The sequence below is a fragment of the Somniosus microcephalus genome, chromosome 12, assembly GCF_052327205.1.
Source record: "Somniosus microcephalus isolate GS21.2 chromosome 12, FLI_Smic_1.0, whole genome shotgun sequence".
NCBI classification, from domain to species: Eukaryota; Metazoa; Chordata; class Chondrichthyes; order Squaliformes; family Somniosidae; genus Somniosus; species Somniosus microcephalus.
Window position 1 is genome coordinate 184299169 of NC_140998.1, and position 25938 is coordinate 184325106.

Consider the following 25938-nt stretch of genomic DNA (forward strand, 5'->3'; position numbering starts at 1 on the left):
CAATGTCCCTCTCTCCCCTTCCCGTCCCATATCCCCCATTCCCCAATCTCCCTCTCTCCCCTTCCCCTCCCGTATAACCCATTCCCCAATATCCCTCTCTCCCCTTCCCCTCCCGTATCTCCCCATTCCCCAATCTCCCTCTCTCCCCTTCCCCTACCGTATCCCCCATTCCACAATCTCCCTCTCTCCCCTTCCCCTCCCGTATCCCCATTCCCCAATCTCCCTCTCTCCCCTTCCCCTACCGTATCCCCATTCCCCAATCTCCCTCTCTCCCTTTCCCCTCCCGTATCCCCATTCCCCAATCTCCCTCTCTCCCCTTCCCCGACCGCATCCCCATTCCCCAATCTCCCTCTCTCCCATTCCTCTCCCGTATCCCCCATTCCCCAATCTCCCTCTCTCCCCTTCCCTTCCCGTATCTCCCCCTTCCGCAATCTCCCTCTCTCCCCTTCCCCTACCGTATCCCCCATTCCCCAATCTCCCACTCTCCCCTTCCCCTACCGTATCCCCATTCCCAAATCTCCCTCTCCACCCTTCCCCTCCCATATCTCCCCATTCCCCAATCTCCCTCTCTCCCCTTCCCCTACGGTATCACCATTCCCCAATCTCCCTCTCTCCCCTTCCCCTCCCGTATCCCCCATTCCCCAATCTCCCTCTCTCCCCTTCCCCTACCGTATCCCCATTCCCCAATCTCCCTCTCTCCCCTTCCCCAACCGTATCTCCCCATTCCCCAATCTCCCTCTCTCCCCTTCCCCAACCGTATCTCCCCATTCCCCAATCTCCCTCTCTCCCCTTCCCCGACCGTCTCCCCATTCCCCAATCTCCCTCTCTCCCCTTCCCCTCCCATATCTCCCCATTCCCCAATCTCCCTCTCTCCGCTTCCCCTACCGTATACCCATTTCCCAATCTCCCTCTCTCCCCTTCCCCTCCCGTATCCCCCGTTCCCCAATGTCCCTCTCTCCCCTTCCCGTCCCGTATCCCCCATTCCCCAATCTCCCTCTCTCCCCTTCCCCTCCCGTATAACCCATTCCCCAATATCCCTCTCTCCCCTTCCCCTCCCGTATCTCCCCATTCCCCAATCTCCCTCTCTCCCCTTCCCCTACCGTATCCCCCATTCCACAATCTCCCTCTCTCCCCTTCCCCTCCCGTATCCCCATTCCCCAATCTCCCTCTCTCCCCTTCCCCTCCTGTAACCCCATTCCCCAATCTCCCTCTCTCCCCTTCCCCGACCGCATCCCCATTCCCCAATCTCCCTCTCTCCCATTCCTCTCCCGTATCCCCCATTCCCCAATCTCCCTCTCTCCCCTTCCCTTCCCGTATCTCCCCATTCCCCAATTTCCCTCTCTACCCTTCCCCTACCGTATCTACCCATTACCCAAACTCCCTCTCTCCCCTTCCCCTCCCGTATCCCCCATTCCCCAATCTCCCTCTCTCCCCTTCCCCAACCGTATCTCCCCATTCCCCAATCTCCCTCTCTCCGCTTCCCCTACTGTATCCCCCATTCCCCATTCTCCCTCTCTCCCCTTCCCCTCCCATATTCCCCATTCCCCAATCTCCCTCTCTCCCCTTCTCCCACGGTATCCCCCATTCCCCAATCTCCCTCTCTCCCTTTCCCCTCCCGTATCCCCCATTCCCCAATCTCCCTCTCTCCCCTTCCCCTAACGTATCCCCATTCCCCAATCTCCCTCTCTCCCCTTCCCCTCCCGTATCCCCATTCCCCAATCTCCCTCTCTCCCCTTCCCTTCCCGTATCTCCCCATTCCCCAATCTCCCTCTCTCCCCTTCCCCTGCCGTATCCCCATTCCCAAATCTCCCTCTCTACCCTTCCCCTCCCATATCTCCCGATTCCCCAATCTCCCTCTCTCCCCTTCCCCTCCCGTATCTCCACATTCCCCAATCTCCCTCTCTCCCCTTCCCCTCCCGTATCTCCCCATTCCCCAATCTCCCTCTCTCCTTTTCCCCTCCCGTATCTCCCCATTCCACAATCTCCCTCTCTCCCCTTCTCCTACCGTATCCCCATTCCCCAATCTCCCTCTCTCCCCTTCCCCAACCGTATCTCCCCATTCCCCAATCACCCTCTCTCCCCTTCCCCAACCGTATCTCCCCATTCCCCAATCTCCCTCTCTCCCCTTCCCCTACCTTCTCCCCATTCCCCAATCTCCCTCTCTCCCCTTCCCCTCCCATATCTCCCCATTCCCCAATCTCCCTCTCTCCCCTTCCCCTACCGTATCCCCATTTCCCAATCTCCCTCTCTCCCCTTCCCCTCCCATATCCCCCGTTCCCCAATCTCCCTCTCTCCCCTTCCCGTCCCGTATCCCCCATTCCCCAATCTCCCTCTCTCCCCTTCCCCTCCCGTATAACCCATTCCCCAATCTCCCTCTCTCTCCTTCCCCTCCCGCATCTACCCATTCACCAATCTCCCTCTCTCCCCTCCCCTACCGTATCCCCCATTCCACAATCTCCCTCTCTCCCCTTCCCCTCCCGTATCCCCCATTCCCCAATCTCCTTCTCTCCCCTTCCCCTCCCGTATCCCCATTCCCCAATCTCCCTCTCTCCCCTTCCCCTACCGTATCCCCATTCCCCAATCTCCCTCTCTCCCCTTCCCCTCCCGTATCCTCCATTCCCCAATGTCCCTCTCTCCCCTTCCCCTACCGCATCCCCATTCCCCAATCTCCCTCTCTCCCATTCCTCTCCCGTATCCCCCATTCCCCAATCTCCCTCTCTCCCCTTCCCTTCCCGTATCTCCCCATTCCCCAATCTCCCTCTCTCCCCTTCCTCTACCGTATCCCCCATTCCCCAATTTCCCTCTCTACCCTTCCCCTACCGTATCTCCCCATTCCCCAATCTCCCTCTCTCCCCTTCCCCTCCCGTATCCCCCATTCCCCAATCTCCCTCTCTCCCCTTCCCCAACCATATCTCCCCATTCCCCAATCTCCCTCTCTCCGCTTCCCCTACCGTATCCCCCATTCCCCATTCTCCCCCTCTCCCCTTCCCCTCCCATATTCCCCATTCCCCAATCTCCCTCTCTCCCCTTCCCCTACGGTATCCCCCATTCCCCAATCTCCCTCTCTCCCTTTCCCCTCCCGTATCCCCCATTCCCCAATCTCCCTCTCTCCCCTTCCCCTAATGTATCCCCATTCCCCAATCTCCCTCTCTCCCCTTCCCCTCCCGTATCCCCATTCCCCAATCTCCCTCTCTCCCCTTCCCTTCCCGTATCTCCCCATTCCCCAATCTCCCTCTCTCCCCTTCCCCTACCGTATCCCCATTCCCAAATCTGCCTCTCTACCCTTCCCCTCCCATATCTCCCCATTCCCCAATCTCCCTCTCTCCCCTTCCCCTCCCGTATCTCAACATTCCCCAATCTCCCTCTCTCCCCTTCCCCTCCCGTATCTTCCCATTCCCCAGTCTCCCTCTCTCCTTTTCCCCTCCCGTATCTCCCCATTCCCCAATCTCCCTCTCTCCCCTTCCCCCACCGTATCTGCACATCCCCCAATCTCCCTCTCTCCTTTTCACCTCCCGTATCTCCCCATTCCCCAATCTCCCTCTCTCCCCTTCCCCTCCCGTATCTCCCCATTCCCCAATCTCCCTCTCTCCCCTTCCCCTCCCGTATCTCCACATTCCCCAATCTCCCTCTCTCCCCTTCCCCTCCCGTATACCCCATTCCCCAATCTCCCTCTCTCCCCTTCCCCTACCTTATTCCCCATTCCCCAATCTCCCTCTCTCCCCTTCCCCTACCGTATCCCCCATTCCCCAATCTCCCTCTCTCCCCGTCCCCTACCTTATTCCCCATTCCCCAATCTCCCTCTCTCCCCTTCCCCTACCGTATCCCCATTCCCCAATCTCCCTCTCTCCCCTTCCCCTCCCGTATCTCCCCATTCCCCAATCTCCCTCTCTCCCCTTCCCCTACCGTATCCCCATTCCCCAATCTCCCTCTCTCCCCTTCCCCCCCGTATCCTCCATTCCCCAATCTCCCTCTCTCCCCTTCCCCTCCCGTATCTCCCCATTCCCCAATCTCCCTCTCTCCCCTTCCCCAACCGTATCCCCATTCCGCAATCTCCCTCTCTCCCCTTCCCTACCTCATTCCCCATTCCCCAATCTCCCTCTCTCCCCTTCCCCTACCGTCTCCCCATTACCCAATCTCCCTCTGTCCCCTTCCCCTCCCATATCTCCCCATTCCCCAATCTCCCTCTCTCCCCTTCCCCTACCGTATCCCCATTCCCCAATCTCCCTCTCTCCCCTTCCCCTCCCGTATCCCCCATTCCCCAATCTCCCTCTCTCCCTTTCCCCTACCGTATCCCCATTTCCCAATCTCCCTCTCTCCCCTTCCCCTACCGTATCCCCCATTCCCCAATCTCCCTCTCTCCCCTTACCCTCCCTTATCCCCCATTCCCCAATCTCCCTCTCTCCCCTTCCCCTACCGTATCTCCCCATTCCCCAATCTCCCTCTCTCCCCTTCCCCTCCCGTATCCCCCATTCCCCAATCTCCCTCTCTCCCTTTCCCCTACCGTATCCCCCATTCCTCAATCTCACTCTCTCCCCTTCCCCTACCGTATCCCCCATTCCCCAATCTCACTCTCACTCCTTCCCCTCCCGTATCCCCCATTCCCCAATCTCCCTCTCTCCCCTTCCCTTCCCGTATCTCCCCATTCCCCAATCTCCCTCTCTCCCCTTCCCCTACCGTATCTCCCCATTCCCCAATCTCCCTCTCTCCCCTTCCCCTACCGTATCTCCCCATTCCCCAATCTCCCTCTCTCCCCTTCCCCTCCCGTATCTCCCCTTTCCCCAATCTCCCTCTCACCCCTTCCCCAACCGTATCTCCCCATTCCCCAATCTCCCTCTCTCCCCTTCCCCGACCGTCTCCCCATTCCCCAATCTCCCTCTCTCCCCTTCCCCTCCCATATCTCCCCATTCCCCAATCTCCCTCTCTCCGCTTCCCCTACCGTATACCCATTTCCCAATCTCCCTCTCTCCCCTTCCCCTCCCGTATCCCCCGTTCCCCAATGTCCCTCTCTCCCCTTCCCGTCCCGTATCCCCCATTCCCCAATCTCCCTCTCTCCCCTTCCCCTCCCGTATAACCCATTCCCCAATATCCCTCTCTCCCCTTCCCCTCCCGTATCTCCCCATTCCCCAATCTCCCTCTCTCCCCTTCCCCTACCGTATCCCCCATTCCACAATCTCCCTCTCTCCCCTTCCCCTCCCGTATCCCCATTCCCCAATCTCCCTCTCTCCCCTTCCCCTCCCGTATCCCCATTCCCCAATCTCCCTCTCTCCCCTTCCCCGACCGCATCCCCATTCCCCAATCTCCCTCTCTCCCATTCCTCTCCCGTATCCCCCATTCCCCAATCTCCCTCTCTCCCCTTCCCTTCCCGTATCTCCCCATTCCCCAATTTCCCTCTCTACCCTTCCCCTACCGTATCTCCCCATTACCCAATCTCCCTCTCTCCCCTTCCCCTCCCGTATCCCCCATTCCCCAATCTCCCTCTCTCCCCTTCCCCAACCGTATCTCCCCATTCCCCAATCTCCCTCTCTCCGCTTCCCCTACTGTATCCCCCATTCCCCATTCTCCCTCTCTCCCCTTCCCCTCCCATATTCCCCATTCCCCAATCTCCCTCTCTCCCCTTCTCCCACGGTATCCCCCATTCCCCAATCTCCCTCTCTCCCTTTCCCCTCCCGTATCCCCCATTCCCCAATCTCCCTCTCTCCCCTTCCCCTAACGTATCCCCATTCCCCAATCTCCCTCTCTCCCCTTCCCCTCCCGTATCCCCATTCCCCAATCTCCCTCTCTCCCCTTCCCTTCCCGTATCTCCCCATTCCCCAATCTCCCTCTCTCCCCTTCCCCTGCCGTATCCCCATTCCCAAATCTCCCTCTCTACCCTTCCCCTCCCATATCTCCCGATTCCCCAATCTCCCTCTCTCCCCTTCCCCTCCCGTATCTCCACATTCCCCAATCTCCCTCTCTCCCCTTCCCCTCCCGTATCTCCCCATTCCCCAATCTCCCTCTCTCCTTTTCCCCTCCCGTATCTCCCCATTCCACAATCTCCCTCTCTCCCCTTCCCCTACCGTATCCCCATTCCCCAATCTCCCTCTCTCCCCTTCCCCAACCGTATCTCCCCATTCCCCAATCACCCTCTCTCCCCTTCCCCAACCGTATCTCCCCATTCCCCAATCTCCCTCTCTCCCCTTCCCCTACCTTCTCCCCATTCCCCAATCTCCCTCTCTCCCCTTCCCCTCCCATATCTCCCCATTCCCCAATCTCCCTCTCTCCCCTTCCCCTACCGTATCCCCATTTCCCAATCTCCCTCTCTCCCCTTCCCCTCCCATATCCCCCGTTCCCCAATCTCCCTCTCTCCCCTTCCCGTCCCGTATCCCCCATTCCCCAATCTCCCTCTCTCCCCTTCCCCTCCCGTATAACCCATTCCCCAATCTCCCTCTCTCCCCTTCCCCTCCCGCATCTACCCATTCACCAATCTCCCTCTCTCCCCTCCCCTACCGTATCCCCCATTCCACAATCTCCCTCTCTCCCCTTCCCCTCCCGTATCCCCCATTCCCCAATCTCCTTCTCTCCCCTTCCCCTCCCGTATCCCCATTCCCCAATCTCCCTCTCTCCCCTTCCCCTACCGTATCCCCATTCCCCAATCTCCCTCTCTCCCCTTCCCCTCCCGTATCCTCCATTCCCCAATGTCCCTCTCTCCCCTTCCCCTACCGCATCCCCATTCCCCAATCTCCCTCTCTCCCATTCCTCTCCCGTATCCCCCATTCCCCAATCTCCCTCTCTCCCCTTCCCTTCCCGTATCTCCCCATTCCCCAATCTCCCTCTCTCCCCTTCCTCTACCGTATCCCCCATTCCCCAATTTCCCTCTCTACCCTTCCCCTACCGTATCTCCCCATTCCCCAATCTCCCTCTCTCCCCTTCCCCTCCCGTATCCCCCATTCCCCAATCTCCCTCTCTCCCCTTCCCCAACCATATCTCCCCATTCCCCAATCTCCCTCTCTCCGCTTCCCCTACCGTATCCCCCATTCCCCATTCTCCCCCTCTCCCCTTCCCCTCCCATATTCCCCATTCCCCAATCTCCCTCTCTCCCCTTCCCCTACGGTATCCCCCATTCCCCAATCTCCCTCTCTCCCTTTCCCCTCCCGTATCCCCCATTCCCCAATCTCCCTCTCTCCCCTTCCCCTAATGTATCCCCATTCCCCAACCTCCCTCTCTCCCCTTCCCCTCCCGTATCCCCATTCCCCAATCTCCCTCTCTCCCCTTCCCTTCCCGTATCTCCCCATTCCCCAATCTCCCTCTCTCCCCTTCCCCTACCGTATCCCCATTCCCAAATCTGCATCTCTACCCTTCCCCTCCCATATCTCCCCATTCCCCAATCTCCCTCTCTCCCCTTCCCCTCCCGTATCTCCACATTCCCCAATCTCCCTCTCTCCCCTTCCCCTCCCGTATCTTCCCATTCCCCAGTCTCCCTCTTTCCTTTTCCCCTCCCGTATCTCCCCATTCCTCAATCTCACTCTCTCCCCTTCCCCTACCGTATCCCCCATTCCCCAATCTCACTCTCACTCCTTCCCCTCCCGTATCCCCCATTCCCCAATCTCCCTCTCTCCCCTTCCCTTCCCGTATCTCCCCATTCCCCAATCTCCCTCTCTCCCCTTCCCCTACCGTATCTCCCCATTCCCCAATCTCCCTCTCTCCCCTTCCCCTACCGTATCTCCCCATTCCCCAATCTCCCTCTCTCCCCTTCCCCTCCCGTATCTCCCCTTTCCCCAATCTCCCTCTCTCCCCTTCTGCTACCGTATCCCCATTCCCCAATCTCCCTCTCTCCCCTACTCCTAACCTATCCCCCATTTCCCAATCTCGCTCTCTGCCCTTCCCCTCCCGTATCTCCCCATTCCCCAATCTCCCTCTCTCCCCTTCCCCTACCTTATCCGCCATTCCCCAATCTCCCTCTCTCCCCTTCCCATACCGTATCCCCCATTCCCCAATCTCCCTCTCTCCCCTTCCCCTCCTGTATACCCCATTCCCAAAACTCCCTCTCTCCCCCTTCCTCTCCCGTATCTCCACATTCCCCAATCTCCCTCTCTCCCCTTCCCTTCCCGTATCTCCCCCTTCCCCAATCTCCCTCTCTCCCCTTCCCCTACTGTATCCCCCATTCCCCAATCTCCCTCTCTCCCCTTCCCCTACCGTATCCCCATTCCCAAATCTCCCTCTCTACCCTTCCCCTCCCATATCTCCCCATTCCCCAATCTCCCTCTCTCCCCTTCCCCTACGGTATCACCATTCCCCAATCTCCCTCTCTCCCCTTCCCCTCCCGTATCCCCCATTCCCCAATCTCCCTCTCTCCCCTTCCCCTACCGTATCCCCATTCCCCAATCTCCCTCTCTCCCCTTCCCTAACCGTATCTCCCCATTCCCCAATCTCCCTCTCTCCCCTTCCCCAACCGTATCTCCCCATTCCCCAATCTCCCTCTCTCCCCTTCCCCTACCGTCTCCCCATTCCCCAATCTCCCTCTCTCCCCTTCCCCTCCCATATCTCCCCATTCCCGAATCTCCCTCTCTCCCCTTCCCATACCGTATACCCATTTCCCAATCTCCCTCTCTCCCCTTCCCCTCCCGTATCCCCCGTTCCCCAATGTCCCTCTCTCCCCTTCCCGTCCCGTATCCCCCATTCCCCAATCTCCCTCTCTCCCCTTCCCCTCCCGTATAACCCATTCCCCAATATCCCTCTCTCCCCTTCCCCTCCCGTATCTCCCCATTCCCCAATCTCCCTCTCTCCCCTTCCCCTACCGTATCCCCCATTCCACAATCTCCCTCTCTCCCCTTCCCCTCCCGTATCCCCATTCCCCAATCTCCCTCTCTCCCCTTCCCCTACCGTATCCCCATTCCCCAATCTCCCTCTCTCCCCTTCCACTACCGTATCCCCATTCCCCAATCTCCCTCTCTCCCTTTCCCCTCCCGTATCCCCATTCCCCAATCTCCCTCTCTCCCCTTCCCCGACCGCATCCCCATTCCCCAATCTCCCTCTCTCCCATTCCTCTCCCGTATCCCCCATTCCCCAATCTCCCTCTCTCCCCTTCCCTTCCCGTATCTCCCCCTTCCCCAATCTCCCTCTCTCCCCTTCCCCTACCGTATCCCCCATTCCCCAATCTCCCTCTCTCCCCTTCCCCTACCGTATCCCCATTCCCAAATCTCCCTCTCTACCCTTCCCCTCCCATATCTCCCCATTCCCCAATCTCCCTCTCTCCCCTTCCCCTACGGTATCACCATTCCCCAATCTCCCTCTCTCCCCTTCCCCTCCCGTATCCCCCATTCCCCAATCACCCTCTCTCCCCTTCACCTACCGTATCCCCATTCCCCAATCTCCCTCTCTCCCCTTCCCCAACCGTATCTCCCCATTCCCCAATCTCCCTCTCTCCCCTTCCCCAACCGTATCTCCCCATTCCCCAATCTCCCTCTCTCCCCTTCCCCTACCGTCTCCCCATTCCCCAATCTCCCTCTCTCCCCTTCCCCTCCCATATCTCCCCATTCCCCAATCTCCCTCTCTCCGCTTCCCCTACCTTATACCCATTTCCCAATCTCCCTCTCTCCCCTTCCCCTCCCGTATTCCCCATTCCCCAAACTCCCTCTCTCCCCTTCCCCTCCCGTATAACCCATTCCCCAATATCCCTCTCTCCCCTCCCGTATCTCCCCATTCCCCAATCTCCCTCTCTCCCCTTCCCCTACCGTATCCCCCATTCCACAATCTCCCTCTCTCCCCTTCCCCTACCGTATCCCCATTCCCCAATCTCCCTCTCTCCCCTTCCCCTACCGTATCCCCATTCCCCAATCTCCCTCTCTCCCTTTCCCCTCCCGTATCCCCATTCCCCAATCTCCCTCTCTCCCCTTCCCCGACCGCATCCCCATTCCCCAATCTCCCTCTCTCCCATTCCTCTCCCGTATCCCCCATTCCCCAATCTCCCTCTCTCCCCTTCCCTTCCCGTATCTCCCCATTCCCAAATTTCCCTCTCTACCCTTCCCCTACCGTATCTCCCCATTACCCAATCTCCCTCTCTCCCCTTCCCCTTCCATATCCCCCATTCCCCAATCTCCCTCTCTCCCCTTCCCCAACCGTATCTCCCCATTCCCCAATCTCCCTCTCTCCGCTTCCCCTACTGTATCCCCCATTCCCCATTCTCCCTCTCTTCCCTTCCCCTACCATATTCCCCATTCCCCAATCTCCCTCTCTCCCCTTCTCCCACGGTATCCCCCATTCCCCAATCTCCCTCTCTCCCTTTCCCCTCCCGTATCCCCCATTCCCCAATCTCCCTCTCTCCCCTTCCCCTAACGTATCCCCATTCCCCAATCTCCCTCTCTCCCCTTCCCCTCCCGTATCCCCATTCCCAAATCTCCCTCTCTACCCTTCCCCTCCCATATCTCCCGATTCCCCTATCTCCCTCTCTCCCCTTCCCGTATCTCCCCTTTCCCCAATCTCCCTCTCTCCCCTTCCCCTGCCGTATCCCCATTCCCAAATCTCCCTCTCTACCCTTCCCCTCCCATATCTCCCGATTCCCCAATCTCCCTCTCTCCCCTTCCCCTCCCGTATCTCCACATTCCCCAATCTCCCTCGTTCCCCTTCCCCTCCCGTATCTCCCCATTCCCCAATCTCCCTTCTCCTTTTCCCCTCCCGTATCTCCCCATTCCACAATCTCCCTCTCTCCCCTTCCCCTACCGTATCCCCATTCCCCAATCTCCCTCTCTCCCCTTCCCCAACCGTATCTCCCCATTCCCCAATCTCCCTCTCTCCCCTTCCCCAACCGTATCTCCCCATTCCCCAATCTCCCTCTCTCCCCTTCCCCTACCTTCTCCCCATTCCCCAATCTCCCTCTCTCCCCTTCCCCTCCCATATCTCCCCATTCCCCAATCTCCCTCTCTCCCCCTTCCCCTACCGTATCCCCATTTCCCAATCTCCCTCTCTCCCCTTCCCCTCCCATATCCCCCGTTCCCCAATCTCCCTCTCTCCCCTTCCCGTCCCGTATCCCCCATTCCCCAATCTCCCTCTCTCCCCTTCCCCTCCCGTATAACCCATTCCCCAATCTCCCTCTCTCCCCTTCCCCTCCCGTATCTACCCATTCACCAATCTCCCTCTCTCCCCTCCCCTACCGTATCCCCCATTCCACAATCTCCCTCTCTCCCCTTCCCCTCCCGTATCCCCCATTCCCCAATCTCCTTCTCTCCCCTTCCCCTCCCGTATCCCCATTCCCCAATCTCCCTCTCTCCCCTTCCCCTACCGTATCCCCATTCCCCAATCTCCCTCTCTCCCCTTCCCCTCCCGTATCCTCCATTCCCCAATGTCCCTCTCTCCCCTTCCCCTACCGCATCCCCATTCCCCAATCTCCCTCTCTCCCATTCCTCTCCCGTATCCCCCATTCCCCAATCTCCCTCTCTCCCCTTCCCTTCCCGTATCTCCCCATTCCCCAATCTCCCTCTCTCCCATTCCTCTCCCGTATCCCCCATTCCCCAATCTCCCTCTCTCCCCTTCCCTTCCCGTATCTCCCCATTCCCCAATCTCCCTCTCACCCTTCCTCTACCGTATCCCCCATTCCCCAATTTCCCTCTCTACCCTTCCCCTACCGTATCTCCCCATTCCCCAATCTCCCTCTCTCCCCTTCCCCTCCCGTATCCCCCATTCCCCAATCTCCCTCTCTCCCCTTCCCCAACCATATCTCCCCATTCCCCAATCTCCCTCTCTCCGCTTCCCCTACCGTATCCCCCATTCCCCATTCTCCCCCTCTCCCCTTCCCCTCCCATATTCCCCATTCCCCAATCTCCCTCTCTCCCCTTCTCCTACGGTATCCCCCATTCCCCAATCTCCCTCTCTCCCTTTCCCCTCCCGTATCCCCCATTCCCCAATCTCCCTCTCTCCCCTTCCCCTAATGTATCCCCATTCCCCAATCTCCCTCTCTCCCCTTCCCCTCCCGTATCCCCCATTCCCCAATCTCCCTCTCTCCCCTTCCCTTCCCGTATCTCCCCATTCCCCAATATTCCTCTCTCCCCTTCCCCTACCGTATCCCCATTCCCAAATCTGCCTCTCTACCCTTCCCCTCCCATATCTCCCCATTCCCCAATCTCCCTCTCTCCCCTTCCCCTCCCGTATCTCCACATTCCCCAATCTCCCTCTCTCCCCTTCCCCTCCCGTATCTCCCCATTCCCCAGTCTCCCTCTCTCCTTTTCCCCTCCCGTATCTCCCCATTCCCCAATCTCCCTCTCTCCCCTTCCCCTACCGTATCCCCCATTCCCCAATCTCCCTCTCTCCCCGTCCCCTACCTTATTCCCCATTCCCCAATCTCCCTCTCTCCCCTTCCCCTACCTTATTCCCCATTCCCCAATCTCCCTCTCTCCCCTTCCCCTACCGTATCCCCCATTCCCCAATCTCCCTCTCTCCCCTTCCCCTACCGTATCCCCCATTCCCCAATCTCCCTCTCTCCTTTTCCCCTCCCGTATCTCCCCATTCCCCAATCTCCCTCTCTCCCCTTCCCTTACCTTATTCCCCATTCCCCAATCTCCCTCTCTCCCCTTCCCCTACCGTATCCCCCATTCCCCAATCTCCCTCTCTCCTTTTCCCCTCCCGTATCTCCCCATTCCCCAATCTCCCTCTCTCCCCTTCCCCTCCCGTATCTCCCCATTCCCCAATCTCCCTCTCTCCCCTTCCCCTCCCGTATCTCCCCATTCCCCAATCTCCCTCTCTCCCCTTCTCCTACCCTATCCCCCATTCCCCAATCTCCCTCTCTCCTTTTCCCCTCCCGTATCTCCCCATTCCCCAATCTCCCTCTCTCCCCTTCCCCTCCCATATCCCCATTCCCCAATCTCCCTCTCTCCCATTCCCCTACCGTATCCCCATTCCCCAATCTCCCTCTCTCCCCTTCCCCTCCCGTATCCCCCATTCCCCAATCTCCCTCTCTCCCCTTCCCCTACCGTATCCCCATTTCCCAATCTCCCTCTCTCCCCTTCCCCTCCCGTATCACCCATTCCCCATTCTCCCTCTCTCCCCTTCCCGTCCCGTATCCCCCATTCCCCAATCTCCCTCTCTCCCCTTCCCCTCCCGCATACCCCATTCCCCAATCTCCCTCTCTCCCCCCTTCCCCTCCCGCATCGCCCATTCCACAATCTCCCTCTCTCCCCTTCCCCTCCCGTATCTGCCCATTCCCCAATCTCCCTCTCTCCCCTTCCCCTACCGTATCCGCCATTCCCCAATCTCCCTCTCTCCCCTTCCCCTCCCGTATCCCCATTCCCCAATCTCCCTCTCTCCCCTTCCCCTACCGTATCCCCATTCCCCAATCTCCCTCTCTCCCCTTCCCCTACCGCATCCCCATTCCCCAATCTCCCTCTCTCCCAATCCCCTCCCGTATCCCCCATTCCCCAATCTCCCTCTCTCCCCTTCCCTTCCCGTATCTCCCCATTCCCCAATCTCCCTCTCTCCCCTTCCTCTACCGTATCCCCCATTCCCCAATCTCCCTCTCTCCCCTTCCCCTACCATATCCCCCATTCCCCAATCTCCCTCTCTCCCCTTCCCCAACCGTATCTCCCCATTCCCCAATCTCCCTCTCTCCGCTTCCCCTACCGTATCCCCCATTCCCCATTCTCCCTCTCTCCCCTTCCCCTCCCATATTCCCCATTCCCCAATCTCCCTCTCTCCCCTTCCCCTCCCGTATCTCCACATTCCCCAATCTCCCTCTCTCCCCTTCCCCTACCATATCCCCATTCCCCAATCTCCCTCTCTCCCCTTCTCCTACCCTATCCCCCATTCCCCAATCTCCCTCTCTCCCTTTCCCCTCCCGTATCTCCCCATTCCCCAATCTACCTCACTCCCCTTCCCCTACCGTATCTCCCCATTCCCCAATCTCCCTCTCTCCCCTTCCCCTACCGTATCCCCATTCCCCAATCTCCCTCTCTCCCCTTCCCCTCCCGTATTCCCCATTCCCCAATCTCCCTCTCTCCCCTTCTCCTCCCGTATCCCCATTCCCCAATCTCCCTCTCTCCCCTTCCCCCCTCGTATCCCCATTCCCCAATCTCCCTCTCTCCCCTTCCCCAACCATATCCCCCATTCTCCAATCTCCATCTCTCCCCTTCCCCTCCCGTATCCCCCATTCCCCAATCTCCCTCTCTCCCCTTCCCCTCCCGTAGCCCCCATTCCCCAATCTCCCTCTCTCCCCTTCCCCTCCTGTATCTCCCCATTCCCCAATCTCCCTCTCTCCCCTTCCCCTCCTGTATCTCCCCATTCCCCAATCTCCCTCTCTCCCCTTCCCCTCCTGTATCTCCCCATTCCCCAATCTCCCCCTCTCCCGTTCCCCGACCGTATCCCCATTCCCCAATCTCCCTCTCTCCCCTTCCCCTCCCGTATCCCCCATTCCCCAATCTCCCTCTCTCCCCTTCCCCTACCGTATCCCCCATTCCCCAATCTCCCCCTCTCCCCTTCCCCTCCCGTATCCCCCATTCCCCAATCTCCCTTTCTCCCCTTCCCCTCCTGTATACCCCATTCCCCAATCTCCCTTTCTCCCCTTCCCCTCCCATATCCCCCATTCCCCAATCTCCCTCTCTACCCTTCCCCTACCGTATCTCCCCATTCCCCAATCTCCCTCTCTCCCCTTCCCCTACCGTATCTCGCCATTCCCCAATCTCCCTCTCTCCCCTTCCCCTACCGTATCCCCATTCCCCAATCTCCCTCTCTCCCCTTCCCCTACCGTATCCCCATTCACCAATCTCCCTCTCTCCCCTTCCCCTACCGTATTCCCCATTCCCCAATCTCCCTCTCTCCCCTTCCCCTACCGTATCCCCATTCCCCAATCTCCCTCTCTCCCCTTCCCCTACCGTATCCCCATTCCCCAATCTCCCTCTCTCCCCTTCCCCTCCCGTATTCCCCATTCCCCAATCTCCCTCTCTCCCCTTCTCCTCCCGTATCCCCATTCCCCAATCTCCCTCTCTCCCCTTCTCCTCCCGTATCCCCATTCCCCAATCTCCCTCTCTCCCCTTCCCCTACCGTATCCCCATTCCCCAATCTCCCTCTCTCCCCTTCCCCTCCCGTATTCCCCATTCCCCAATCTCCCTCTCTCCCCTTCTCCTCCCGTATCCCCATTCCCCGATCTCCCTCTCTCCCCTTCCCCTACCGTATCCCCATTCCCCAATCTCCCTCTCTCCCCTTCCCCTACCGTATCCCCATTCCCCAATCTCCCTCTCTCCCCTTCCCCCCTCGTATCCCCATTCCCCAATCTCCCTCTCTCCCCTTCCCCAACCATATTCCCCATTCCCCAATCTCCCTCTCTCCCCTTCCCCTCCCGTAGCCCCCATTCCCCAGTCTCCCTCTCTCCCCTTCCCCTCCTGTATCTCCCCATTCCCCAATCTCCCTCTCTCCCCTTCCCCTCCTGTATCTCCCCATTCCCCAATCTCTCTCCCCTTCCCCTCCTGTATCTCCCCATTCCCCAATCTCCCCCTCTCCCGTTCCCCTACCATATCCCCATTCCCCAATCTCCCTCTCTCCCCTTCCCCTCCCGTATCCCCCATTCCCCAATCTCCCTCTCTCCCCTTCCCCTACCGTATCCCCCATTCCCCAATCTCCCCCTCTCCCCTTCCCCTCCCGTATCCCCCATTCCCCAATCTCCCTTTCTCCCCTTCCCCTCCTGTATACCCCATTCCCCAATCTCCCTTTCTCCCCTTCCCCTCCTGTATACCCCATTCCCCAATCTCCCTTTCTCCCCTTCCCCTCCTGTATACCCCATTCCCCAGTCTCCCTCTCACCCATTCCCCAATCTCCGTCTCTCCCCTTCCCCGACCTATCCGTCTTACTCAGCCTCTCCCCCTCTCTCCTCCAGCGAGACCAGGAAACAGCGATCAGGATATCTGCCTTGGTTTTGATTCTCAGCGGCATCTTCCTCTATAACAGCAAAGGAACGATCGACCACGAGGCACGGAGAAACTGCGGTCAGCTTTTCATGTCTCACTGAGGACAGTGTAGTGTATGTGCCTTTAAGTCAGAACTACTTTTACAGCTCCTGTATACTGTAGTACCGGCTGTGACCACACCGGTATATAAGCTTTGCGCATGCCTCTGTACCCCCAGTCTAGAGACTACCCTCCTCCAGTAAAGACCTGTTTATTGTTAATGTACAGCATCCGTGTGATTATTTAATAATAGCATATCCACTGAACCACGGATCCAACAGTGGCGACGAGTGTCGATTCGAATCTACCTGCAACATAAAAAAAATAGTCGAGGCCAGGAACACGGGCGTCGACCACAAGCAACCGCCCAGCAGTCAGGCAGAGATTCAACTTCGCAGGGGAGGCTGTGGAGAGCCGGGCTTGGTTCCACAGCCACGACGAGCAGTAAGAGACTGACGACAGGTCCAGCGCAGACCCTTCCCGAGCAGCGGCGGCTGGAGCCGACCGACGGCGGAGAGAAAGCCGAGCAGCGTCGATGGGGTAAGACAGAGGGTGAAGAGCGCAGGGTGCAGCCGGGGGTTGAACACCGAGCGGCGTCGAGAAAAAGAAAACAAACCAGAGAGAGAGAGGGTAAAGAAACAGACGGGTTCTGGACTGAGCGGCGTCGAAAAATATAAAAAGAAGAACGCGCAGAGCACAGCCAGGGCTCACGGGCTGAACAGGGTCCGTGGGGCGAAGAAAGGGGAGACGCCATTGAGCTGCGGAGAAGAGGGAAGAGCGTGGGAGGCGCCATTTTTAGAAGCCGCAGCGGAGAAGAAAGGCGAGCGCGGGTGTCGAAGTCTCCACTCCCGAGTAAGACTCTTTAAACACAAAGTATCGTTAAAGACAGGCTTTATTTGCTTGCAAGGGAAGAGTTGTGTAGACAAGAGCTACATCAGACCTCTTCAAAGTAATACAGAATTTGTAACATATTTATACAGTACAGAAACAAAACAGGCTTTCTATGCCACATGGTATTGAATCATACCTGGTTACAAAGGCACAGACCTTGCGAATTATTGGAACAACGTATTCCAGGCTTCGTTAGAATAACGAACAGAAATACCTTGAGATAAGATTAATTAATCCTTTATTATGGGATCCTTCTGTTCTCCCACTGTACCAACTGAGCCTGTGGGCCGATGTTTACCTTAACATGTCCTTGGCTATTTGTTTGGTGAATGAGGCTCTTTGTAAGCTTATTACAGATAAGGAGTATGTATATAGCATTCCTAAATTATCTCGTTCCTTTGAAACATGATTAGTGAATCATGCTGTTGGCCATTTTAAAGTTTAAATGGATTTCATTCTATGCCCAGGAAGCCATTTTGTGTCTAAATGAGAAACTGTACTTCCACATTCTTCCCTTTTGTCCTTACTAGGACAACATAACTGAAATTAACCTCTTCCTATCGGTCCTCGTACTACATTTAGATTTTAGCCAAGGATACCGACTTCTTTTCCGTTTGGAACCATCCCCGGGATTTACCTGTATTGATGGTTAACCTTGTTTAAGATCGTCTTTCTTCTCTGTCTATTCTTAGTGTTTGGGCGTGTGTTTCTGTAGGGGTTTAATTGTGTTTGATTTGATTTCAGGTTTATGTCTTTGTATATTTCTGCAGCTTATATTAGCCTGCAGTGTTCTAATTTTCCCTGCAGCTTATATTAGCCTGCAGTGCGGGTGCCACTATGCACTTTCTAAAAGATAGGGAACAGCAGCTTATAGAGGAGGACTAATTCATGGCCCACACAGTTTGTAACTAACCTGTGGGGTTCTCCTAAGCACAAGTGCTTCTATGTAAGCCCCCAAAGTGCGGACCAAGTGATATACAAAGTTGACAACACTGGCTTGTTGTTGAAAGGAGTCCTCTCTCTTTTTCCTAGCTTGCAGTTCCCATTTAAATGGAAAATGTGTTTTGCAGAAAGAGGAGAGCATGTGGAGTATATATATGTATATATTTGTCTAAGTTTTCTAATCCCTATAATTGTATTTTATTCAATCGTCTCAGTTCCTCATCCAGGGGACCATTCTTTTCCTCTACTGACTTTACTTCCCTCTGTATCATCATATTCATCGCAGGCAAGACTGCCTTGCCCAACCTATTGCAACAACACTTAATCGTTGTGACAAACAGAGCAATGCATACGATCAGGGCTATCACTATTACTAGTCCATGCAATAATATTTGTCCTGCTGATCCCAGCCATCCTCCCAATATCCAGTCAGCCCAGCCTTGGTTCTTTGGGTTTTCATACTGACTTACTGCGTCTAGCATATTCGTAAGACATGTACAAAAAGTATTCACGTGTAATTCTCGTTTCTTTCAGGATCTTTCCCCATCTCCTTGGCATATTAGACTCAGTAGTCCGATTTGTATACAAAATATAAGTAACGTCTTCATTGTTAGAGTCTTTCAAAAATCAATTGTCTCTATTCGGTGCCTTCTTGCAGTGGGATGCGTGAATCCAGGAAGATCTTTCCTTGACTTTTACAGCTGTGTTTGTAGTTAGGAGCACTTGATATGGTCCTTCGAAGCGTGGTTGCAGACCGTTCTTCCTTTTAAAAACCTTCACGTAGACGTCATCTCCTGGTTCCAAGTCGTGGCACTTTCCCTCTGCTGGACTCGTTTGAACTTCCTTTACCTTTTGGTGAAAGCTGGAAATACATTTAGTTAATGCAATGCAATAGTTTAGCATAGTCTCGTCCATTTTATGAATGTCCATTTGTTTCACTGTAAATGGTGCTGAGAATGGCAGTCTTAGGGGTCGTCCCATAACAATCTCATGTGGAGACAGTCCATTTGTCCTGTTAGTTGCTGCTCGCATTATCATCAATGCTAAGGGTAATAGTTCGACCCATTTAAGTCCAGTTTCATTGCAAAGTTTAGAAAGTTTATTCTTCAGCACTCCATTATGTCTTTCCACCAGTCCTGCGGATTGTGGATGATAACTGCAGTGAAGATGCTGGTTAATCTGCAAAGCTTTACATAGTTCTTTTATAATTGCTCCAGTGAAGTGCGATCCTCTGTCGCTTGAAAGCTGCATAGGTATTCCAAACCTGGGTATGATTTCTTTTAACAAGCACTTTGCTACTGTTACAGCATCATTCTTTTTACATGGGAAAGCTTCGACCCATCTTGAAAACATATCTATAATTACTAACACATACTTGAATCCTAAACATGAAGGTAATTCAATAAAATCCATTTGTAAATGTACGAAAGGGCCTGATGGATTTGGGTGGGAGGCAGCCTGTACTTTCTCTGTCTTGCCTGGATTCATTTCCTGGCAAATGGTGCACCTTTCACTAATTTGTTTTGCAATTGCCGAAATACCTGGTGCATACCATGTTTGATTAATATAGTCTGCCATCCCCCCTTTGCCCGCATGCGTGAAAACATGAACGCATCAGGCAATCCATGGAAGTAAAGATTTTGGAGCCACCATGCAGCCGTCATGGTGAACCCATACCCCTTCAGGCGTTTTAAAGCAAGAATCCCTTGCCCAAGCTAACACTTCGTCCGAGTTAGCCTGTGACTGAAAGGCTAAAACATCATTAATAGAAGGTGGGTCATTATCTGATTTTTGTTGACGCAAAACAAAGGCTGAGACCAGTGGCCCTGTGTCCGACAGAGCGGCTGATTTAGCAGCTCTATCTGATCACTCGTTACCCAAGGATATCTGATCCTGACTACCTGTATGAGCCTGACATTTAATAACTGAAATCTTAGTGGGACACACTAGAGACCTGGAGTCGGTATAAATGTTAACAGTTTGATCAGTAGCCAATATACAAGCTCAGGTAAGAGCGAAGAGTTCTGCTTGTTGCGCTGAAAATGATTGAGGTAGTGAGAGTGCCTCCACAATCGAGTGATCATCTGATATGGCATATCCAGCCCTAGGTGATCCTTTATCATCCCTAAGGGCCGATCCATCCACGTAGAATACCAAGTCACTATTAGGAACAGGAGTTTCAGATAGATCTGTTCGGGGCTTAGTAGCCAACTGGGTAACCGTGTCACAGCAGTGTGGGATTCCGTCCTCTTCTGTGGGTAGCAGCGTGGCTGGATTCAAAACTGAACATCTTTGAATTAGGAGATTGGAGTTGGATAACAGTTCAACCTCATATTTGCTGCTAAGGGCTGATGTTAGATGCTGAGTGGCGTATTTTGATAACAGAACTTCCACTGAATGTGGTACAAACAAAACAGTTCGGTGATTAAGCGTGAAACCTTGAGCCTGTTGTACAGCGTAATAGGCAGCAGCTAGAATTGGCAGGCATCCAGGCAGGCCGCATGCAACGGGATCCAATTGAGTAGCTGTCTTTTATAGTCGTGTCTTTTCCCGTGCCTTCATAAAAGGCAGTGCAATGCAGATTCATGTGCCAGCTGTCTAATTTCAAATCCTTCTGGTACTCTGAGACTGTTCTTGAGGCATGGTGTAGTGCTCCTACAATTATCATTAGTTTATGGCTTATTTCTTGGTTTTCATTTGCCCACTGGTAGACAATGGGAGGGGAGCATTCTTGTAAAAGGCACATAGTACATCTATCGGTCGGAACGTGTATCTGCAGTCCCTTTTCTGAACAAATTATTGTTGCCTGCATTTTGCACAACAAGTCTCTCCCTAAAAGGTTCATGGGGGCGTCGTCTGATAACAAAAAAGCATGTTGGCCAGAAAAATTATCTGCTCGTATTTGTAACGGTTGTGACCATGTCAGAGTCTGTGAGACACCAGAAAGTCCTATGCAGGTAACATCCTTGTCAGTGCATGGAATTCCTGTAGCGTATTGTTTTGTCAATAGTGAGGTTGTGGCTCCTGTGTCGACGAGAAAAGGGACTTTCTTGCCTTGCATATTTATGGATAGATATGGCTCATCTCTAGAATTTAGCGATAATAGTGGTAATTGGAGAGTGTGGGTATTGTTCGGGGCCGTTTCTCCGTGTCATGCTGAATAATTTTGCCCTGGGGGTCCGAATTGTCCTTGCATAATCTGACCTCCCCAAGGATCCCCTGTTGTAAAGCCTGCTTGTGGACGAGTGTGAACCTGGGCTTGGGTATTTACATTGTTGGGTGCACCTTCCCAACCTTGATTGTGCGGTTTTGGGTAAGGGCAATTGGCTTTCCAGTGGCCGATCAGACCACAATTAAAACATGAGCTTGTACTTCCTCCTCCGTTCCACTGGCCCCTGCCACCACCTCCTCTACCCCTGCCTCTGAATCTGCCTCTGTTATACCCTCTACCTCGTCCCCTGTTTTGACCCTGGTAGTAAATAGTAGTCTGGGCGGTCGGGGCTGGAGAAGCTGCCTGCTCCATTAACAAAGAAATTTTACTCTTTTGATCTTTATTCCTTTCCTGTATTCCTTTCAAGATTTGTGTCAATTCAGGAATGGTTTTATGTCTCCAGTCAAGGCAAACTAAAGTCAACGGTTCCTTAAGTTCTGTTCTGAGGCCGTTTACAAGGGCGTTAATTAAAGGGATTTGGTCATTTTCTTTTGTCATACCCGAATGCTGTCCCATAACTGTTTCCATTCTTTCTATATAATCCTCAACGTCTTCATCCCTTTTCTGAGTTGTCTCAATTATCTTATCTAGTGTTGATTATATTCTCCTGACTTACAGCACTGGGGTCGGGTGATTCACCACCCGCTGCGCCTTGTTGTTGCACTTTGTATTCAGGAGGCGGGGCTGGTCTTCTGAACCATCCCTGATCCTCGTTATCACTGGAATGAGTCGTGGGCATGGGAGGATATTCACAGGGAGGAGCGGTAGGCTTCGGGTTTTGTCTTAAAGGCATTAGCGTAACCTTTTCTTGTTTAATCAATTTATTCATTAGATCTCTTTTCTTATTTTTGTTCTCAATTTTACTAGCTAATATGCTGCGTTCCTTACGTTTTTCTGCTTCCCTTTTCCAATCTGAGAAGGCAGACCAATTTACTGACTTTGCACCCCTTCTCCTTGGGTCTCTGCCTGCTAGGCAGTTTTCTAGACACGTGATTCTATCTAGATTAAATGTACCATCCACGGGGAAAGGGTGTCTGTCTTTCTTGGTCCATCTAGCCCACTTAGGTAAATCATTTATGGATATCTGACCATAGTAGGTAAAGACATAAGAAGCGGGAGTTCCTTTTTTTTTTCTGGGATCTTGCTCTGTGCAGCTCCCATCTTAGTTTGTATGGTTTTTTTTTTAACTAGGCTCTCTTCTTCTAGATCGCAAGTTTCACCCCTTACCCCCTTACGATTATTACTGACTGTCCAAAGGACCAAAAGTGATGAAAAATAACAAGTAATAACAACAGTCAAATAAATGATAAGCAATGCAGCTGCCCAAACAGGCAAACAGACCAAATATTCAGACATTTATCTTATACTCTAAACTAAACAAATAGTCAATTCTCAGTTTGCGTTGTACGCCACTACAAGCTGAGTCCTTAACATTTAACTTATACTTTATGTGAGAGTCTTCTGTCTTAACGTTGTCAATAATCAACAAACAAAACGGAAAACAATGGTTGCGATAATTCTTAACCTCTATATTCATATAAAATCCTTATGCTTTAATGCGAGAGGCTTGAACCCTCGTAGAAGGTATCGCAACGGAGAGTAATCCTGGACCTGATAATACAGATCTTAAAAAATTACAGTGACAATTCTCAAACGATACTTTCTGCCGCGGGACTCAGCCCTGGCTCAAGGGACCCACCCTTGATACTGCAGTTTTAACTTGGTACCTTATCTGTCTGGGACTCAGCCCTGTCGACTTTCCTCTTGCCTTCTTTGCCCGATACTTTTTCTTTAAAGACTTGAGTTGTCAGTATTCTCCTCCTTTCAGTGGTCAACAATAAAAGAAGCAAAAGTTACAGAATTCAACTCAAGTCTAAAACATGAGTCTTAACTAGATCGCAGTACTCCCGTCGGAAGAAACAGACCACACCAATTCAATATCTAATGAGAAATCCTTTTATGTGATAAAACATCACTGTGGCCATTCAGGATCTGTCATTAGAGATTCACGATGTCCTTGTCCGTGACTTACCGAAAGGCAGCAAGCGATCTCGGTGGAACCGCCAAGTAATACTGTCGAAGTCTCGACTCCCGAGTAAGACTCTTTAAACACAAAGTATCGTTAAAGACAGGCTTTATTTGCTGCAAGGGAAGAGTTGTGTAGACAAGGGCTACATCAGACCTCTTCAAAGTAATACAGAATTTGTAACATATTTATACAGTACAGAAACAAAACAGGCTTTCTATGCCACATGACATAGTATTGAATCATACCTGGTTACAAAGGCACAGACCTTGCGAATTATTGGAACAACGTATTCCAGGCTTCGTTAGAATAACGAACAGAAATACCTTGAGATAAGATTAATTAATTCTTTATTATGGGATCCTTCTGTTCTCCCACTGTACCAACTGAGCCTGTGGGCCGATGTTTACCTTAACATGTCCTTGGCTATTTGTTTGGTGAATGAGGCTCTTTGTAAGCTTATTACAGATAAGGAGTACGTATATAGCATTCCTAAATTATCTCGTTCCTTTGAAACATGATTAGTGAATCATGCTGTTGGCCATTTTAAAGTTTAAATGGATTTCATTCTATGCCCAGGAAGCCATTTTATGTCTAAATGAGAAACTGTACTTCCACACGGGAAGGAAGGAAAGTGCGGGAGACGCCATTTTGTGCCAGCGGAGAAGAAGGGGAAGCGCGGGAGGCGCCATTTGTGACAGTTAACTCACACCCAAGGATGCCGAAGAGTGGCAGTATCTCTACGTTCGACAATGAAGTCGAAGATTGGGCGACATATGTGGAACGTATGGAGGTGTACTGCAGGGTGAATGAAGTGCCAGATGCTAATAAGCACTGGTTCTGTTAAATTCCATGGGTGCAAAAACTTACGGGTTACTGCGAAATCTAATAACCCCAGAGAAGCCGGTAAACAAGAATTTTGAAAGCATAGTAGAAATCCTACAGGACCACTTAAACCCCACACCGCTGCTGATAGCAGAACGATTTAAGTTCCATAAAAGGAACCAACACAAAGATGAAAGCAATGCTGAGTACCTAACGGAACTGCGCAAACTATCGAAACACTGCCAGTTTGGAGCGGGACTAGCAGATACGTTAAGGGACAAGTTTGTGTGTGGGCTACAAAGTGAAGGAACCCAGAAACGGCTTCTATCAGAAAGGGACCTTATGCTGGACAAAGCTTTCAGTATGGCAGTATCACATGAAGCAGCCGCAAGGGGCGCTGCAGAGATACAACGGAGATCGCAAGAATATGGCACCAATGAAATGTCCTATGGAACAGGGAAGTGCTATCGCTGCGGCAGAACAACACATGGCCAGAAAGATTGTTGGTTCAAGGACCAAGTGTGCAGACAGTATGGGAAAGCAGGACACATAGCAAGAGTCTGCAGGTCTGGGAAGAAAACCAACAGTAAGAAATCTCCACAGGAGAAGTGCAAAAAGGTACACCAGGTGATGGACAGTGGTTCAGACGAACAGAAAAGTGACACAGACTCCGGAAGCAAGGCGCTGGGTTGTCTGAAACTACATAAGGTAACAGAAATGGAGGATCACCAGACTATCTGGGTTACACTCAAGATAGACGGAGTCAAGTGGAAATGGAATTGGACACAGGGTCAGCTCTAACAGTCATAAATCAAAGAGACTACAAGCGGCTATTTTCACACATACCCTTGAAAGCTACAGAGATTGTCTTGAAGACGTATACGGGGCAAAAAGTCTACCCCAAAGGAAAAATAAGGGTGAAAGTGACATATAAAGGCCAGGAAATACCTAAAATGGATATATATGTATTGCCAAATGGAGGACCACCGCTGCTAGAACGTGAATGGATCCAGAAGATACAATTAGATTGGCATTCCATACAGGCACTGAAGGTTGAGGCCAAAAAGGATGACGACGTCACACCTGGACGACTGTCAAAAATGCTAACTGACGCAAAAGAAGTGTTCCAGGAGGGACTAGGAACATTAAAAGGAATAACAGCAATGATTAAAATAGAGGAAAATGCAAGCCCAAAGTTTCTGAAGGCCAGACCAGTGCCTTATGCGATCAGACCAGCTGTTGAAGCAGAGCTGGAAGGGTTGGAACGTTCAGGAGTACTGTCCAAAGTGGACTGGAGCGAATGGGCTACACTCATCGTTCCTGTAATGAAGAGGTCGTTGAGTATTACGCCTGGGGAACCAAAGAAGGTCCGCATCCGTGGGGTGTTTAGGTGACAGTGAACCAAGTCCTTCACATGGTGCAATATCCACTTCCATGAATTGAGGATATTTTCGCCTCGCTATCTGGAGGTAAACGCTTCAGCAAAATTGATCTAGCCCAGGCGTACTTGCAAATGGAGGTAGAAGAAGCTTCGAAACATTACCTTACGATCAACACTCATAAAGGTCTCTATCAATACAACCGGCTGTTGTTTGGAGTAGCCTCGGCTCCGGCTATCTGGCAAAGGGTGATGGATCAGGTCCTGCAAGGGATTCCAGGGACCCAGTGCTATTTGGACGACATCTTGGTCACGGGCGAAAATGATAGTGATCACCTCGCCAACTTGGAGAAGGTGCTCACCAGATTAAAGGAGTATGGGCTACGAGCTAATTGCCACAAGTGCGAGTTTTTCCAGAAACAGATCTCGTATTGCGGCCACGTCATCGATGAAGAGGGGTTACATAAGTCCCCTGACAAGATTGAGGCAGTAGTCAAGGCTCCAGCACCGGAAAATGTGTCACAACTGAGGTCGCTCCTCGGGCTGGTAAACTACTACCACAAGTTCTTACCAAATTTGTCTATGGTATTACACCCGCTGAACACCCTACTGCAAACAGGGGCACCATGGAAGTGGGATGATGAACGTAGACAAGCTTTCCAGAAGTGTAAAGAATTGATCACATCAAAAGAGGTGTTGGCCCATTTCAACGCAGCACTATCAATTCGTTTGGCATGTGATGCATCACCCTATGGTATTGGAGCGG

The 25938-nt window shown here is 53.3% G+C and overlaps 1 pseudogene; it reads left to right on the plus strand.

Moving 5' to 3' along the window:
- The window catches only part of LOC147109757 (guanylate-binding protein 7-like), a 367888-nt pseudogene that overhangs the window by 40267 nt on the left and 301683 nt on the right, over positions 1-25938 (plus strand).